Here is a 17018-nt window from a genome sequence, read left to right as displayed (position 1 = left end):
AGAACACATTAAAAGAGATGAAGAATGAAATAGTGAGCTTAGGAAATAGAGCTGACTGGATGGAGGAAGAATTAGTGATATTGAAGACAGAAATTTGGAAATGATGCAGAAGGACGAAGAGACTTAAGATAAAAAAAGAAGAAACTCTGCAAGAACTATCTGACACCATCAGAAAAAGCAATATAAGAATAATGAGTAGACCAAAAGGAGAAGAGAGAGAGAAGGGAATAGAGAGCATATTCAAACAAATAGTCAGTGAGTACTTCCAAAACCTATGGAAAGAACTGCATCCTTGAATCCAAGAAGCAAATAAAACACCAAATTATCTCAACCCAAACAGGCCTTCTCAAAGACACATTATACTAAAATTGTCAAAAATTAATGACAATTCCCAAGGCAGACAGGAAAAAGAAAAGGGTAACCTATAAAGGAAAACTCATTAGACTGTCTTTGGACTCCTTAACACAAAACTTATAAGCAAGAAAGAAGTGGCACCAAATATTCAAACAATGAAAAAAATTACCAGCCAAGAATAAATATATCCTGCAAAGATCTCCTTTAGATATGAAAGAGAAATAAAGACCTTTCCAGACATAAAAAAAAGCTGCAGGAATTCCCCACCATAAGGCCTTCATTATAGGAAGTACTAAAGGGGGTAATTCTACCTGAAACAAATGTACAAAATACATAACCATGAGTAAGATGACTAACAGGCAGACAGCAGCAGGAAATTGCAACCCTTATTAAGAAAAGGGTATTATAAGCTTAAATATTACATAATGGTTAAAGGTCAAAAAAAAAACTTTAAACAAAGAAAACAGCTACTGCAACTTAGAAATGAATGTTCAGTATATATAGTAATAATTTGAGACAAAAACAAAAGGGGAGGGAGTAAAGATCCAAATTCACAGAGGTGAATGGAGATAAAGTGCATGCAGAAGAAAATGGACAACTGTATGTATGTGTGTATATATATGTGTGTATATATACACATACGTATACATATACATGTATATGTATATATATGCACACATTATGTATGTATACATACATACATACATATATACCCATCCTTTACGTAAACTTAATGGTAACCACACTCCATAAATCCAGAACTGAGACACATAGCATATAAAACATGAGGAAACAGAGGGAAAATCCACAGAATACCACAAAATTAAAATAACAGAAACACAAGAACAAAGAAACAATGGAGACACTGAACTACCAGAAAACAAAAAGTAAAATGGCTATAGGAAAACCTCATATTTCAATAATCACCCTTAGTGTAAATGGACTGAACACACGAATAAGAAGGCACAGAGTACCAAACATGATCAGAAAACAAAACCCAACCAAATACTGCCTTTATCAGACACATCTCAGCTACAAGGACAAAAATAGACTCAAAGTGAAAGAGTGGAAAGTCACCATACTTATTTCTGACAATATAGATTTGAAGATAAAAAGGGTAATGAGAGACAGTGATGGACACTTCATAATGATTAAGGGTGTTATACATCAAGAATATCTAACACTTAATATTTATGCTCCCAACCAACTACTAACAACTAAAAGGAGAGACTGACAAAAACACAACTATGGTAGGGGACCTAAATACCTTATGTCAGCTATGGATAGATCAAACAGAAAATAAGGAAATATCATCCTTATATGACACATTATATCAATTGGACATAATCAATATTTACAGAGTCTTTTATCCCAAGACAGCAACTTATACATTCTTTGCTAGTACACATAGAACATTCTCAAGGGTCATATGTTGAGATACAAAACTAGTCTCAACAAATTTAAGAAAATTGAAATCATACCAACCATATTCTCTGACCATAATGTTTTGAAACTGGAGGTCAATTGTAAGAGAAGGCAAGAAGAACTACAAAGACATGGAGATTAAACAACATGCTACCGAAGACTGACTGGGTAACAGAAGAAATAGGAGAGATCAAGAGATACATAAAAACAAATGAGAATGAAAGTACAACAAAACAAAAGTTTTGAGACTCCACAAAAGCGGTAATAAGAGAAAAGTTCATATCATTACAGGCCTGTCTCAAGAAACAACAACAAACCCAAATAAAAAACCTAAAATTACATCTTTAAAAATTAGAAAAAGAAGAACAAATAAAGCCCAAAGCCACAAAGGAAGGAAATAGTCAAAATTAGAGCAGAATTAAATGAAATTGAGAACAAAAAGACAATAAAAAAAAAAAACTAATGCAATAAATAGCTGGTTTATAGAGAAGATTAATAAAATTGACAAACCCCTGGCTAGACTCAATAAAGAAAAAAGAGAAAGGACACAAACTAAATCAGGAATGACAGAGAAGTTATGACAAATACTGAAATACAAAGGCTCATACAAGAATACAATGAAAAATTATATGATGCCAAATTTAATAACATAGAAGAAATTGACAAGTTCTTAGAAATATACAATCTTCCCAGACTGAATCATGAAGAACTGGAAAATCTAAATAGACTGATCAACATAAGGAAATTGAAACAATCATCAAAAACATACCAAAAAGCTAAAGTCCAGAACCAGATGGCATCATCAGTGAATTCTACTAAACATTCAAAGAAAATTTAATACCTATTTCCCTCAAACTCTTCCAAAAAATCGAAGAGGAGGCAATATTTCCTAACTCATTTTATGCGGCACATGTTTCCCTGATACCAAAACCTGGTAAAGACAGCACACACACAAAAAACTACAGACCAATATCTCTATTGAACACAGATGCAAAAATCCTAAATAGGATACTAGTGAACCAAATATAGCAACATACTAAAAAGATTATACACCATGATCAAGTGGGCTTCATCTTAGTGGCACAGGGATGGTTCAACATACACAAATTGATTAATGTGTTACACCACACAAACAAAATAAAGAATAAAAATTATATGATCATATCAATAGATACAGATAAAGCATTCAACTAGATATAGCATCAATTTATGATTAAAACACTTAATGAAATGGGTATGGAAGAAAAGTATCTCAACATCATAAAGGGCATATATGACAAACCCTCAGCTAACATCATACTTAATGGTGAAAAGCTAAAAATCTTTCCTCTAAAATCAGGAACAAGACAAGGCTGGTGCTATTACCTCTGTTATTCAATACAGTATTGGAGGTTCAAGCCAGAGCAATCAGGCAAAAGGAAGAAATAAAGGCATTTAAATATAGAATGAAGAAGTCAAATTGTCAGTTTTTGCAGATGGCATGATTCTCTATATAGAAAATCCTAAAGACTACTTAAAAAAATAGTAGAAATAATAAATACAGTTATGTTTCAGGTTACAAAATCAGTGTTCAAAAATCTGTAGCATTCCTATAATCTAATAATGAATTTTCAGAAAAAGAAATAAAAAATAATCCTTTTGTAATTGGAACAAAAAGATTAAAACACCCAGGAAATGTGAAGGACTTATACACCAAAAACTGTAGGACATTTTTAAAATAAATTGAGAAAGACACATAGAAATAGAAAGATAGTTTATGTTCATGGATTGGAAGAATCAACATAGTTAAAATGACCTTAACCTTAAGCATTATACAGATTTAGTGCAATCCATATCAAAATCCCAATGGCAATTTTTAACAAAATTGAAGAAAAAAATTGTCAGATTTGTGTGTAATTACAAAAGACCTTGAATAGCCAAAGAAATCCTGAGAAAAAAAGAACGAGGCTGGAGTTATCACTCTGCCTGACTTCAAATTATACTACAAAGAGACAGCAATCAAAACGGCATGGCATAGGCAGAAAAACATACACACAGACCAAGGGAACTGAATTGAGAGTCCAGAAGTAAACCCCCACATATATGGGCAAATAATTTTCAACACAGTTGCTACAACCATACAATGGAGAAAAGAAAGCCTCTTCGATAATGGGCGACGAGAAAATTGGAAAGCCACCTGCAAAAGAATGAAATTAGGCTGTCCACCACACACCAAAAACAAATCAAAATGGATTAAGGACCTGAATAAAAGGCCTGAAACAATAAATTGCATAGAAGAAAACACAGGTACTAAACTCATGGACCTTGGATTTAAAGAGGATTTTATGAATTTGACCTCAAAGGCAAGGGAAATAAAAGAAAAAATAAATGAATAGGACTATATCAAAATAAAAAGCTTCTCCACCGCAAAGGAAACCATCAATAAGGCAAAGAGGGAACAGTCAGAATGAAAGAATACATTTGCAAAACATGCCTCTGATAAAGGCCTAATGTCCAAAAAATACAAAGATCTCATACAACTCAACAATAAAAAATAATCAGTTAAAAAATGGACAGAGGACCTTAACAGATACGTCCCCCATAATGACATACAAATGTCCAACAGACATTAAAAGATGCTCAACATCACTAGCTATTAGAAAAATGCAAATCAAAACTACAATGAGGTACCATCTCACACCTGTTAGAATAGCTGTAATCAACAGGACAAGTAATAACAAATGTTGGAGAGAATGTGGAGAAAAAGGAACCCTCATACACTGCTGGTGGGACTGCAAATTGGTACAACCACTATGGAAAACAGTATAGAGGTTCCTCAAAAAACTAAGAATTGATCTACCATATGATCCAGCAATCCCTCTACTGAGTATTTTCCCCAAAGACTTGAAAACCCATATCCGAAAAGATATTTGCACACCGATGTTCATGGCAGCATTATTCACAGTGGCCAGGACATGGAAGCAACCAAAGTATCCTACAATAGATGACTAGCTAAAGAAGCTGTGGTACATATATACAATGGAATATTACTCAGCCATAAGAAGAAATGAAATACTGCCATTTGTGACAGCATGGATGGACCTTGAGATAATCATGCTAAACGAAATAAATCAGACAGAAAAAGCTGAAAATCACATGACATCACTTATACGTGGGATATAAACCTAAAAGCAACAAATGAACAGGACAAACACACTCATGAACGTGGACCATAGACTAGCGGTTACCAGAAGATAAGGGGTGGGAGAGGACGGGGGAGGTAGATGGGGTAAGGGGGAGGGTTAGGGGGAGGGTGAAGTGAGTAAAGGGGATCAAATATATGGTAACTGAAGGAAACTGGACTTCGGGTGGTAAACACACAATAGAATATACAGATGTCAAATTGTATATCTGAAAATTATATAATAGTATTATTAACCAATGTTACCCAACAAACAATAAAAAAATGAAAATAATTTTTTTTTTTTTTATAAAACTACAATGAGATACCATCTCGCATCTGTTAGAATGGCTGTCATCAGCAGAACAAGTAATAACAAGTGTTGGAGAGGAACCTTCATACACTGTTGGTAGGACTGCAAATTGGTACAGCCACTGTGGGAAACAGTATGGAGGTTCTTCAAAGAATTAATAATTGAATTACCATATGATTTAGCAGTCTCTCTTCTGAGTATTTACCCCAAAAATCCTGAAAACATTTTGCAAAGATTTATGCACCGTGATGTTCATAGAAGCATTATTCATGGTGGCCAAGACATGGAAGCAACCGGAGTGTCCTATGATAGATGATTGAATAAAGAAGATGTAGTACATATATACAGTGGAATGTTACTCGGCGATAAAAGATGAAATACTGTCATTTGTGACAACATGGGTAGATCTTGAGATAACCATGCTAAAGGAAATAAGTCAGACAGAAAAAGTTGAAAACCAGATGATATCACTCACACATGGGATATAAAACTAAAAACAACAAACATGACAGAGACTCATGTACACAGACTGTGGATTAGTGGTTACCAGAGGGAAGTGGGGCAGTGGGAGGTAGATAGGGGTAAAAGGGGTCAAATATTTGGTGACGGAAGGAAATCTAACTTTGGGAGGTGAACACATAATGCAATATATATACAACATATATTGAATTGTACACTTGAAACTTGCTTGATTTTATTAATGTAACTCCAATAATTTTAATTTAAAAAGTAAATAAATTTTTTTAAAGTTTATATGAAAAAAATGCAAATATAATCAGGAAAATTCTGAAAGGAACACCAATAAGGATTATTTCTATAGATAATATACAATAAAATTTCATGAATTAAAGCAAGGCAGACCAACTGAACAGAATAAAAAATCTAGAAATAGACCCAGATACATGCAGGAGTTAGTATATAATAAAGATATGATATGACATGACATGACATATGACACATGACAAATATAATTATTTCAAATTAGGAGGGAAAAATAGAGATCTAAGTAAATTGTGTTGAGAGAACTGGTATTTAAAATGTAGACTGTTTAATAAATAGTAGCCATCTGAAAATAGATAAAATTGGATCCATAGCTTACCCCTTAAGCAAGATAAACTCCAAAAGTATCGAGACTTTAAATGTAAAACATGTAACCATAGGAGACCTAGAAGAAAACACAGGAGAAATCTTTCGTAACTTTAAAATGGAGAAATTTTTTCTATGTTTTAAAATTTAGAATCCATAAGAAAATTCATACATTCAATACATGCAAATCCCAAATTCCGCATAGTATAGAGCAATAAACAAAGTAAAAAAATAAAATAGTAATAGGGAGAATACTTGCCACTTATGTCAGAAGGACTGATCTCCCATTAATGTTTAAAAAGTTCCTCTAAATCAATGAGGCCAACGGTCCAATAGAAAAATACACAAATATGAATGGTTCTTAGGTAAAGGAATACGAATACCTTTAACATATAAAAAATATTCAGTCTCACTCATGATAAGATAAATACAAATTGAAACTACATCAAATACCTTTTCTCACCTGTCAGATTAGCAAAAATCCAAAACTTTGACAGTACACACTGTTGCCGAGTTCATAGGGAAAAAAGCACTCTCATACAGTGCTAATATAAGATAAACCACCAGTCAGCGAAAGAATGCCTTAGACTAATCAAGTGGCCCCTTTCCAGATACCCTTTTTGGTATCGTAGACTCCAAATGAATAAAACAGTCTAGAGTAAAGTTTTATGGAAACAACCCACACTCACTCTTTTACATATTATGGCTACTTTCACATTATAAGAGGTATGGCTCACAATACCTGAAGTATTTACTATATGACTCTACAGAAAAAGCTTGTCAACCTCAGCTAAAGCAATACTTTTTGTTTACAACCACCATTCTTACTAAGATGCATTTTTATTGTAACCCATAAGATCTATATAATCTATAAAATCGAACCAAAAATTTTACCATTTATCCTTATTGCAATGTCTCATGAACTGTATTTTCTATTTTTTAGTCTATTTTGTTTTTGTTTTCAATTCATTTCTACCTTCTAAGTTAATATCACAACCCACTGTAAACATGGCACATTTTTTTTTAATCAACAAAACAGAACTGGAAATACAGTGCTTTCTAAGTGGAAAGGATACACTTCTTAAAATTTCTTTCCTTCCCTTCCTAATTCTTCTCTCCCTCTCTCCCTTCTTTCCTTGTTTTCTTCCTTCCTAATTCCTGAACAATTTAGTTCAAAAGGTATTAGATAGGGCTGACCAGGGTGTCTACTTGTTGAGGTATGCATTGGTGCAGAAAGCCTTGCAAGATGTTTAAGTTGCTCAATGGCATTGCAGTATGCTTATACTGACCACAGACTTGTCCAGAAAGTGCCCCTTTTTAGATACAGAGGAGGTCATAAGTGCTCTAGAAATCTAATTTTATTAAAGACCCATAACTCCTAGAGTCGATCCAGGGAAAATGGAGTCAGTGGGGACAGATAGTAACCACATGAGACGATGGTAGTCTATACAAATCTCCTATTTTTCATTATAAAGAACCCTTAGGCCCTTGCAAGAATGTCAGAAGCCTGATGAACCCCTGCCATAAGCTAAAGAGCCTTAGTCTGTAGCTCTGACACAGATATTACACCCACTTAAGACTTGGGTACAAAAGAGATTGTGTGTTATTCGTGCAGTGTAGGCAGGGGAAGTTTTGCTCTGTGTCTGAAAACACTTTCTTCATAAGCATCAGTTTTGTTTGTAATCTCAGACAACTGTGGAGGTGCGGGGAGATAAGCAATATACAATCTAATAGGAGATTAGGCACAAGTACAAACTAGGGCTTGGGGGTTTCAGTAAATTAATTGGGTTTCTAGCCAGGTAAGGCCAAACCAGGAAGAAAGTAGATAGTGGGTAATGAGAGAACACCATCTTTACATGCTCCCATATCCATGGCTTGATTAAAATGTTCATCTTCATTAGTGTCCACTTGTTTCTTTTAAGGGCAGTTGCAGTCATGTATACTAACGTGGGGTGGGGGCTTAAGTTAGGTGGGGAGCTAGGGCCAACAGACTAGAGTCTGTTCTTCAAAACTGCTTTGAAGCTCAAAATAATTGTCTCAATCTGGAGTCTAGACTCTGTCTCCTGGCAGCCAGCTGCAAAGTAGGTAGGCAACCCTGTGATTGAAGATCTGATGTGCCTTGAGGGTATCCACAGTGGGGGAGCAGTGCATATACAGTCCATGCACAATCACTCCACCTGGATCAGTAGGTGGCAAGTCTGTCAACAAGAAGAGTTTTCCCTTTTCCCTCAGAGGGAAGCCATTGAAAAAAGGAAATCAACAAAAGTCATGAGCATGTTGGTCATGCTGCATGTTTCCAGGGTTAAACAAGTTCTGGAAGTTAGGCCTTGGGGAATGAATGCCCTGAACTCTACTCGTAGTCAGTAGGAGCCTAGAGTACCATACTTATCTGTGCTTCCAGGAGCTAGGTTCGCAGCCTATGGATTTTGGTGCTAGGAGATTGTGAAAGACAGCTTTCAAAGCTCCAGCCAATCATTCCATACATTTTAGAGCCAAAGTCGCTGGATGGACTAAAGCTTTTGGGCTGAAAATAAAGTTGTCCATGAAAGGACAATTTTTTTGGTTGAGATGATAAATTTGTTTAAAATAGATCTTTTAAATTACTGTTTTTCCTACATATAATTTTAGACCAGAGGAAGTTGTTTATGTGTCCTTATGTACATCTTTGAGCATATTGATCTGTTTTCCACAATTTTCTAACCTAGACTTTTTCTTTTTTCTTATTGAAATTTCTGTTTCATGTTCAGCCAAGTAACTTTTCTGCTTTGCTGTTTGTGATAACAGTAAGTTCAATGTAACCTAAATGTGAATTGATAAAAATACTTTGATACAATACATCCATAAAATTAGATATTTTACAGTGCCTTAAAATTATATAGAAATGTATTTGTTGACATGGAAATATGTTCATGTTATGCAGTGATATGAAAAGGCAAAATACAAAACAGTATTATGGTCTAGTTCTACATTATTTCTCAGAACAGTTCCTGGCATAACTATTAATGGTGCCCCCTTTTACTGTCAAGTGTCCTATTTAGGATGATAATCAAGTGCACCACGCCTATAGCTTTGATGTACAGATATACCACAGATATTGCGGGTTCAGTTCCAGACCACCACTATAAAGTCAGTCACACTGAGTTTATGATTTCCCACTGCACATTAAAGTTATGTTTACACTATATTGTCTTCTGTTATGTGTGCAATAGCATTATGTCTAAAAAATCAATGTAAATTTAAAAAAAACTTTATTGCTAAAAAATGCTAACTGTCATCTAGTATTTCAGCGAGTCATCTTTTTTCTTGTAGAGGGTCTAGTCTCAATGTTGATGGCAGCTACCTGATCCAGAGTAGTGATTGCTGAGGGTTGGAGTGGCTGTGGCAATTTCTTAAAATAAGGCAACAATGAAGTTTGCCCCATCAATTGACTCTTCCTTTCATGAACAATTTCTCTGTAGCATTTACCCACAGAACTTCTTTCAAAATTGGAGTCAGTCCTCTCAAACCCTGCTGCTGCTTTATCAACAAAGTTCATGTAATAGTCTAAATTCTTTGTTATAATTTCCAGTCTTCACAGCATCTTCACCAGGAGTAGATTCCATCTCAAAAAAAAAACAAACTACTTTGTTCATCTATAAGAAGCAACTCTTATCTGTTAAAATTCTATCATGAGACTGCAACAATTCAGTTGCATCCTCAGACTCCATTTCAATTCCAGTTCTCTTGCTATTTCCAACACATCTGCAGTTACATCCCCCAATGAAGTCTTGAATCCCACAAAACCATTCATGATGGTTGAAATTAACTTTGTCCAAACTCCTGTTAATGTTGATATTTTAACCTCTTCCATAAATCACAAATGTTCCTAATACCATCTAGAATAATGAATCCTTTTCAGAAGGTTTTCAACTTGTTTTGCCCAAACCCATCAGAGGAATCATTCATCTATGGCAGCTATTGCCTTATGAGATATACTTCTCAAATAAGACTTGAAAGTTGAAATTATTTCTTGATCCATGAGCTGCAGAATGGATGTTGTCTTGGCAGACATGAAAACATTAATTTCATTGTACATTTCCATCAGAGCTTGAGTGACCAGGAGCATTGTCAATGAGCAGTAAAAAATTTGAAAAGAATTTTTTTATGAGCTATAGGTCTCAACAGTAGGCTTAAAATATTCAGTGAACCATGTTGTAAACAGATGTGCTGCAATCTAAACTTTGTTACTCCATTTACAGAACACAGAAATATTCCATTTACAGAACACAGACAGGGTAGATTTCACACAATCCTTAAAGGCCCTAGGATTTTTGGAATGGTAAATGAGCACTGGCTCCAATTTAAAATCACCAGCTGCATTAGCTCCCCAAAAAACAGCCTGGCCTTTGAAGCCAAGCATTAACTTCTCTCTAGCTGTGAAAGTCCTAGATGGCATGCATCTTCCAGTATAAGGCTATTTCATCTACATTGAAAATCTGTTGTTTAGTGTTAATACCTTTATTAATTATCTTAGCTAGATCTTCTGGGTAACTTTCTGCAACTTCTGCGTCAGCACTTGATGCTTTACTTTGTGCTTTTGTGTTATGGAATTGACTTCTTTCCTTAAACCTCATGAACCAACCTTTGCTACCTTCAAACTTTTCTTCTGAAGCTTTCTCACTTCTCTCATCCTTTACAGAATTGAAAAGACTTAGGGTCTGCTCTGGATTAGGCTTTAGCTTAAGGGAATCTTATGGCTGGTTTGATCATCTATACAGACCGTTAAAGCTATCTCTATATCAGCAATTAGGCTTTTTTTTTTTTTTTTCCTTTTTTGGAACAATCCGGGGGTCAACGGAAGAACAACTTTCAATTCCCGCAAGAATTTTTCCTTTGTATTCACAACTTTGCTAACTGGTGCAAGAAGCCTAGCTTTTGGCCTATTTCAACTTTCAACATGCCCTCTTCTCTAAGCTTAATTGCTTTTAGCTTTTAATTCAAAGTGGGAAATGTACAACTCTTTCTTTCACTTGAACATTTAGAGTTATTAGTTTGCCTAATTTCAATATCGTTTTGCCTTAGGGAATAGGGAGGCCCAAAGAGAAGAAAATAGATGAACAGCTAGTAGGTGGAGAAGTCAGAACCTACAAAACACTTACTGATTAAATTTACTGTCTTATATGGATGCAGTTCATGGCACCCAAAAACAGTTACAATAGTAGCACCAAAGATCACTGATCACAAATCACCATAACAAATATAGTAATAATGGAAAAGTTTGAAATATTGTGAGAATTACTAAAATGTGACACAGAAACACAAAGTGAACAAATGGTATTGGAAAATTATCAATAGACAAACTTGATGTAAGGTTGCCACAAACCTTCAATTTATAAAAGCATAATACCTACAAAGTGCAATAAAGTGGAGCACAATAAAACAAGGTATGCTTGTACATTTCCTGTAGTCAGAAGACTAAGAGTACTGTGTGACTAACAGTTAAGAAAGCTAAAGCGATCCAAGGACCAAGTATAGCTGACTAATGAATTAGCTTTGGTGGGTGAGCCAGGAGAAGCTGTTAAGATCAGTGTATACTACACAAATTTGTTGGGACAAGGTATCATGGGTGTTTTTCATGAGTCAACCAGCATGATCTTGTATCATGTTCAGTAGGGTTTATGCCCTAGGGCTAGTCCCAAGGTACTACCCAAAACAGAGATATATCTATCTAGATCACAGAAATGACAAGAGAATGAGGATTGCAGCAAAAACCTCCCAAGAGTGATAAAAGTTCCCCAAACTGGTTAAGTTCCCTTAACCATTTGCTAAGCTGAGACTTTGAAGCCACCCAGTCATATAAAAATTATCTTCTTAATCCCTCCTCTTTCTACACAGCTCCTATCCCTTAACTCTTGTTAGAATGGAACTAAACATTAGTGAGTGATGGAAGAAGCCAGCAGGGAGGTAAGTGGGGAAAGAAGAGAACAGAGTCAGAGAAAAGTCTAGGATGGAGAGAGTAGAGTTGAGGAAGAGGTAAACCGAAATAGAGTAGAATGAGGGAAGATTGTAGGCAGAGATAGAGAAGTAACATGACCCTGTAACAGACCCAAAGGAAGAGAAAAGGATTAATTTTTTAGTTTTGACTATTACACATGAATGAGCATTTTATTTTATTGTTGCTTTCATTTATTTTTTTTTCACTTTATTTTTTTACATTTTTTTTTTTTTATTTTTCCTTCTTCCCTCACCCTCTTCCCTCATGGTAACCACTAGTCCATAAGGCTCTGTTTGTTTGTCCTGTTCTTTTGTTGCTTTTAGGTTTATATCCCATATATAAGTGATACCATGTGATTTTCAACCTTTTCTATCTGGCTTATTTTGCTTCGTATGATTATCCCAAGTTCCATCCATGTTATTGCAAATGGCAGTATTTCATCTCTTCTTATGGCTAAGTAATATTCCATTGTATATATGTACCACAGCTTCTATAGCCAGTCATCTGTTGTAGGACACTTTGCTTGCTTTCATGTCCTGGCCACTGTGAATAATGCTGCTATGAACATAGGTTTGCAAATATCTTTTTGGATATGGGTTTTCAAGGCTTTGAGGAAAATACCCAGTAGAGGGATTGCTGGATCATATGGTAGATCAATTCTTAGTTTTTTGAGGAACCTCCATACTGTTTTCCATACTGGCTGTACCAATTTGCAGTCCCACCAGCAGTGTATGAGGGTTCCTTTTTCTCCATATTCTCTCCAACATTTGTTATTACTTGTCCTGTTGATTACAGCTATTCTAACAGGTGTGAGATGGTACCTCATTGTGCTTTTGATTTCCATTTCCCTAATAGCTAGCAATATTGAGCATCTGTTCATATATTTGTTGTCCATTTGTATGTCCTCTAAGGAAAAGTGTCTATTCAAGTCCTCTGCCCATTTTTTTATTGGATTGTTTGTTTTTTTGTTGTTATTGAGTCGTATGAGTTCTTTGTATATTTTGGATATTAGGCCCTTACAGAGGCGTTGCTTGCAAATACATTTTCCCATTCAGATGTTTGTCTCTTTACCCTGTTGACGATTTCTTCTCCCAAGCAGAAGTTTTTTATTTTGATATAGTCCCATTCATTTATTTTTGCTTTTATTCCCTTGCCTTTGAGATCAACTTCATAAAATCCTCTTTAAGTCCAAGGTCTTTGAGTTTAGTACCTATGTTTTCTTCTATGCATTTTATTGCTTCAGTTCTTATATTCAGATCATTAATCCATTTTGAGTTAATTTTCGTGTGGTGATAGATAACAGTCTAGTTTCATTCTTTTGCAGGTGGCTTTCCAGTTTTTCCAGCACTACTTATTGAAGAGGCTTTCCTTTCTCCATTGTATGTTTTTGGCTTTTTTGTTGAAAATTATTTGCCCATATAAATATGGGTTTACTTCTGGACTCTCTATTCTGTTCCACTGGTCTGTGTGTCTGTCTTTCTGCCAATACATTCCACTTTGATTACTGTCTCTTTGTAGTATAATTTGAAGTCGGGCAGAGTGATGCTTCCATCCTTATTTTTTTTTTCTCAGGATGGCTTTGGCAATTAGGGGTCTTTTGTGCTTTCATACAAATATGATAATTTTTTGTTCTATTTCTTTAAAAACTGCCGATGGGATTTTGATGAGGATTGCATTAAATCTGTATAATGTTTTAGGTAATATGGTCATTTTAACTATGTTGATTCTTCCAATCCAAGAACATGGAATATCTTTCCATTTCTTTGTATCTTCTTCGATTTCTTTTAATAGGGTCTTGTAGTTTTCATTATATAGGTCCTTCACATGTTTTGATAAATGTATTCCTAGGTATTTTATTTTTTTGTTGCAATTGCAAAAGGAATTATTTTTCCACTTCTTTTTCTGATATTTCGTTATTAGATTATAGGAATGCTATGGATTTTTCAATGTTGATTTTGTATCCAGAGACTTTACTGTATTTGCTCATTGTTTCTAGTAGTGTTCTTGTGTAGTCTTTAGAGTTTTCTGTATAGAGAATCATGTCATCCACAAGTAGTGACAGTTTGTCTTTTTTGTTTCCTGTTTGGATGCCTTTTATAACTTTCTCTTGCCTGATTGCACTCACTAGGACCTCCAATGTTATATTGAATAACAATGGCCATAGTAGACAGCCTTGCCTTCCTGATCTTGGAAAGTTTTTACTTATTTGCCATTAAGTATAATGTTGGCTGAAGGCTTGCCATATATTGCCTTTATTATATTTAGGTATTTTCTTTCTGTGCCGATTTTGTTAAAGATTTTGATCATAAATGGGTCCTGTATCTTGTCAAAGGCTTTTTCTGCATCTATTGATATGATCATATGATTCTTATTTTTTTAATATGTTTACGTGGTGTATCACATTAATTGATTTGAGTATATTGAACCATCCCTGTGCTTCTGGGATGAAGCCCACTTGATCATGGTTTATAATCTTTTTAATATGTTGCTGTATTCAGTTCACTAGTACCTTATTTAGAATTTTTGCATCTCTGTTCATGAGAGATATTGGTCTGTAGATTTTTGTGTGTGTGGTATCTTTACCAGGTTTTGGTATCAGAGTAATATTTGCCTCATAAAATGAGTTGGGAGTATTGCCTCCTCTCGGTTTTTTGGAAGAGTTTGAGGAGAATAGGTATTAAATCTTCTTGAATGTTTGGTAGAATTGACTGGTGAAGCCATCTGGTCCTGGACTTTTACTTTTTGGTAGGTTTTTGGTGATTGTTTCATTTTCCATACTGCTGCCATTCTCTTTAGATTTTCTAGTCCTTATTGATTCAATCTAGAAAAGTTGTATTTTTCTAAGTACTGGTCTGTTTCTTTTAAGTTATTATATTTGGTGTTATATACTTTTTCATAGTATTCTTGTATAATCTTTTGTATTTCTGCAGTGTCTGTCGTAATTTCCCCCTCTTTCATTCCTGATTTTATTTATTTGTGTCCTTTCTCTTTTTTCTTTGAAAGTGAGTCTAGCCAGCAGTTTGTCAATTTTATTAACCTTCTCAAAGAACCAGCTATTTGTTGCATTTATTTTTCCTATTCTTTTTTTTTTTTCAATTTCATTTATTTCTGCTCTGATTTTGTTTATTTCCTTCTGTTGACTTTAGGCTTCATTAATTCTACCTTTTCTAGTTTTTTTAAGATGAAGCGTTACGTTGTTTATTTGGGCTCATTCTTGTTTTTGGAGGTAGGCCTGTAATGATATGAACTTTCCTCTTATGACCGCTTTAGCCATGTCCCAAAAGTTTTCATATGTTGTACTGTCATTATCATTCATTTCTATGTATCTCTTGATCTCTCTTTTTATTTCTTCCTTGACCCAGTTATTCTTCAGTAGCGTGTTGTTTAATCTCCATGTATTTGTGGTTCTTCCTGATTTTTTTCTGCAGTTGATCTCTGGTTTCAAAGTACTATGATCAGAGAATATGGTTGGTATCATTTCAACCCTCTTATATTCGTTGAGGCTATCTCTGTGTCCCAGTATGTGGTCAATTCTTGAGAATGTTTCATGTGTACTAGAGAAGAATGTATAAGCAGCTGTTTTGGTATGGAAGGCTCCGTATATGTCAATTATGTCCGGTTGGTCTAATGTGTCATTTAAGGATGTTAATTCCTTACTGATTGTCTATTTGTATGATATGTCCATATCTAACAGTGGGCTATTTAGGTCTCCTACTATGATAATGTTTTGGTCTGTTTTTCCTTTTAGTTCTGTTAGTAATTGCTTTATATATTTGAGGGTTCCCTGATTGGGAGCATAGATATTAATAAGTGTTATGTCTTCTTGGTGCTTCTTTTTATCATTATGAAGTATCCCTCAGTGTATTTCTTTATCTTTTTATTTTGAAGTATATTTTGTCTGATATTAGTACTGCAACTCCTGCTTTTCTCTGAATACCATTTGCTTGAAATATCATTTTCCTCCCTTTCAGTTTGAGTCTGTATTTGTCTTTGGAGCTGAGATATGTGTCCTGGAGGCAGCATATGGTTGGGTTTTGTTTTTTGATCCAATCTGCAACTCTGTGCCTTTTTATTGGTGATTTCAGTCCATTTACATTTAGGGTGATTATTGAAATATGAGATCTTCTTACAGCCATTTTATCTTTTGCATTCTGGTAGCTTGGTGTTTCCATTGCTTCCTTGTCCTTGTGTTTCCGTTTTCTTTATTTTTTTTTTTTGGCTTTTGTGGGATTTCCATCTGGTCCTTCTTGTTTTAAGTTATGTACTTAAGTTCTGAATCTTTGGCGTGTGGTTGCCAATATGACTATGTAAAGGAAATACACACACGCATACACACACACACACACACACACACACACACACACATACATACACCTATATGTATATATACAGTCGTCCTATTTCTTCTGTGCATGCATTATATCCATTTCCCTTTGCAAATTTGGATCATTGAATCCCCCACTTTTCAGTCATTGTTGTCTCAATTTGTCCCTATGTATGCTGAACATTAATTGCTATCTTGCTATAGCAAATCTCTTCTTATTAAGCTTATAATACCTCATTCCTAATAAAGGTTGCACTCCTCTGCTTTTATCAGCCTGCTAGTTACCTTATGCCTAATTATGTATATTTTTTTTTTTTGTCATTTTGTTTAGGTGTGCTGACCCCTTTCAGTACTTCCTGTAGTGCAGGCCTCGTAGTGGAGA

At 34.9% G+C, this 17018-nt stretch overlaps 1 protein-coding gene across 3 annotated transcripts in view; it reads left to right on the top strand.

Moving 5' to 3' along the window:
- ZNF713 (zinc finger protein 713) overlaps positions 1-17018 on the top strand; it is a 66354-nt gene that overhangs the window by 45437 nt on the left and 3899 nt on the right. The window lies entirely within an intron of this gene.

Source organism: Pteropus vampyrus, unplaced genomic scaffold (assembly GCF_000151845.1).
Source record: "Pteropus vampyrus isolate Shadow unplaced genomic scaffold, Pvam_2.0 Scaffold128, whole genome shotgun sequence".
In the NCBI taxonomy this organism is placed as follows: domain Eukaryota; kingdom Metazoa; phylum Chordata; class Mammalia; order Chiroptera; family Pteropodidae; genus Pteropus; species Pteropus vampyrus.
Note: the sequence above shows the minus strand (reverse complement) of the source record. Positions and strands in the feature narration are given on the sequence as shown.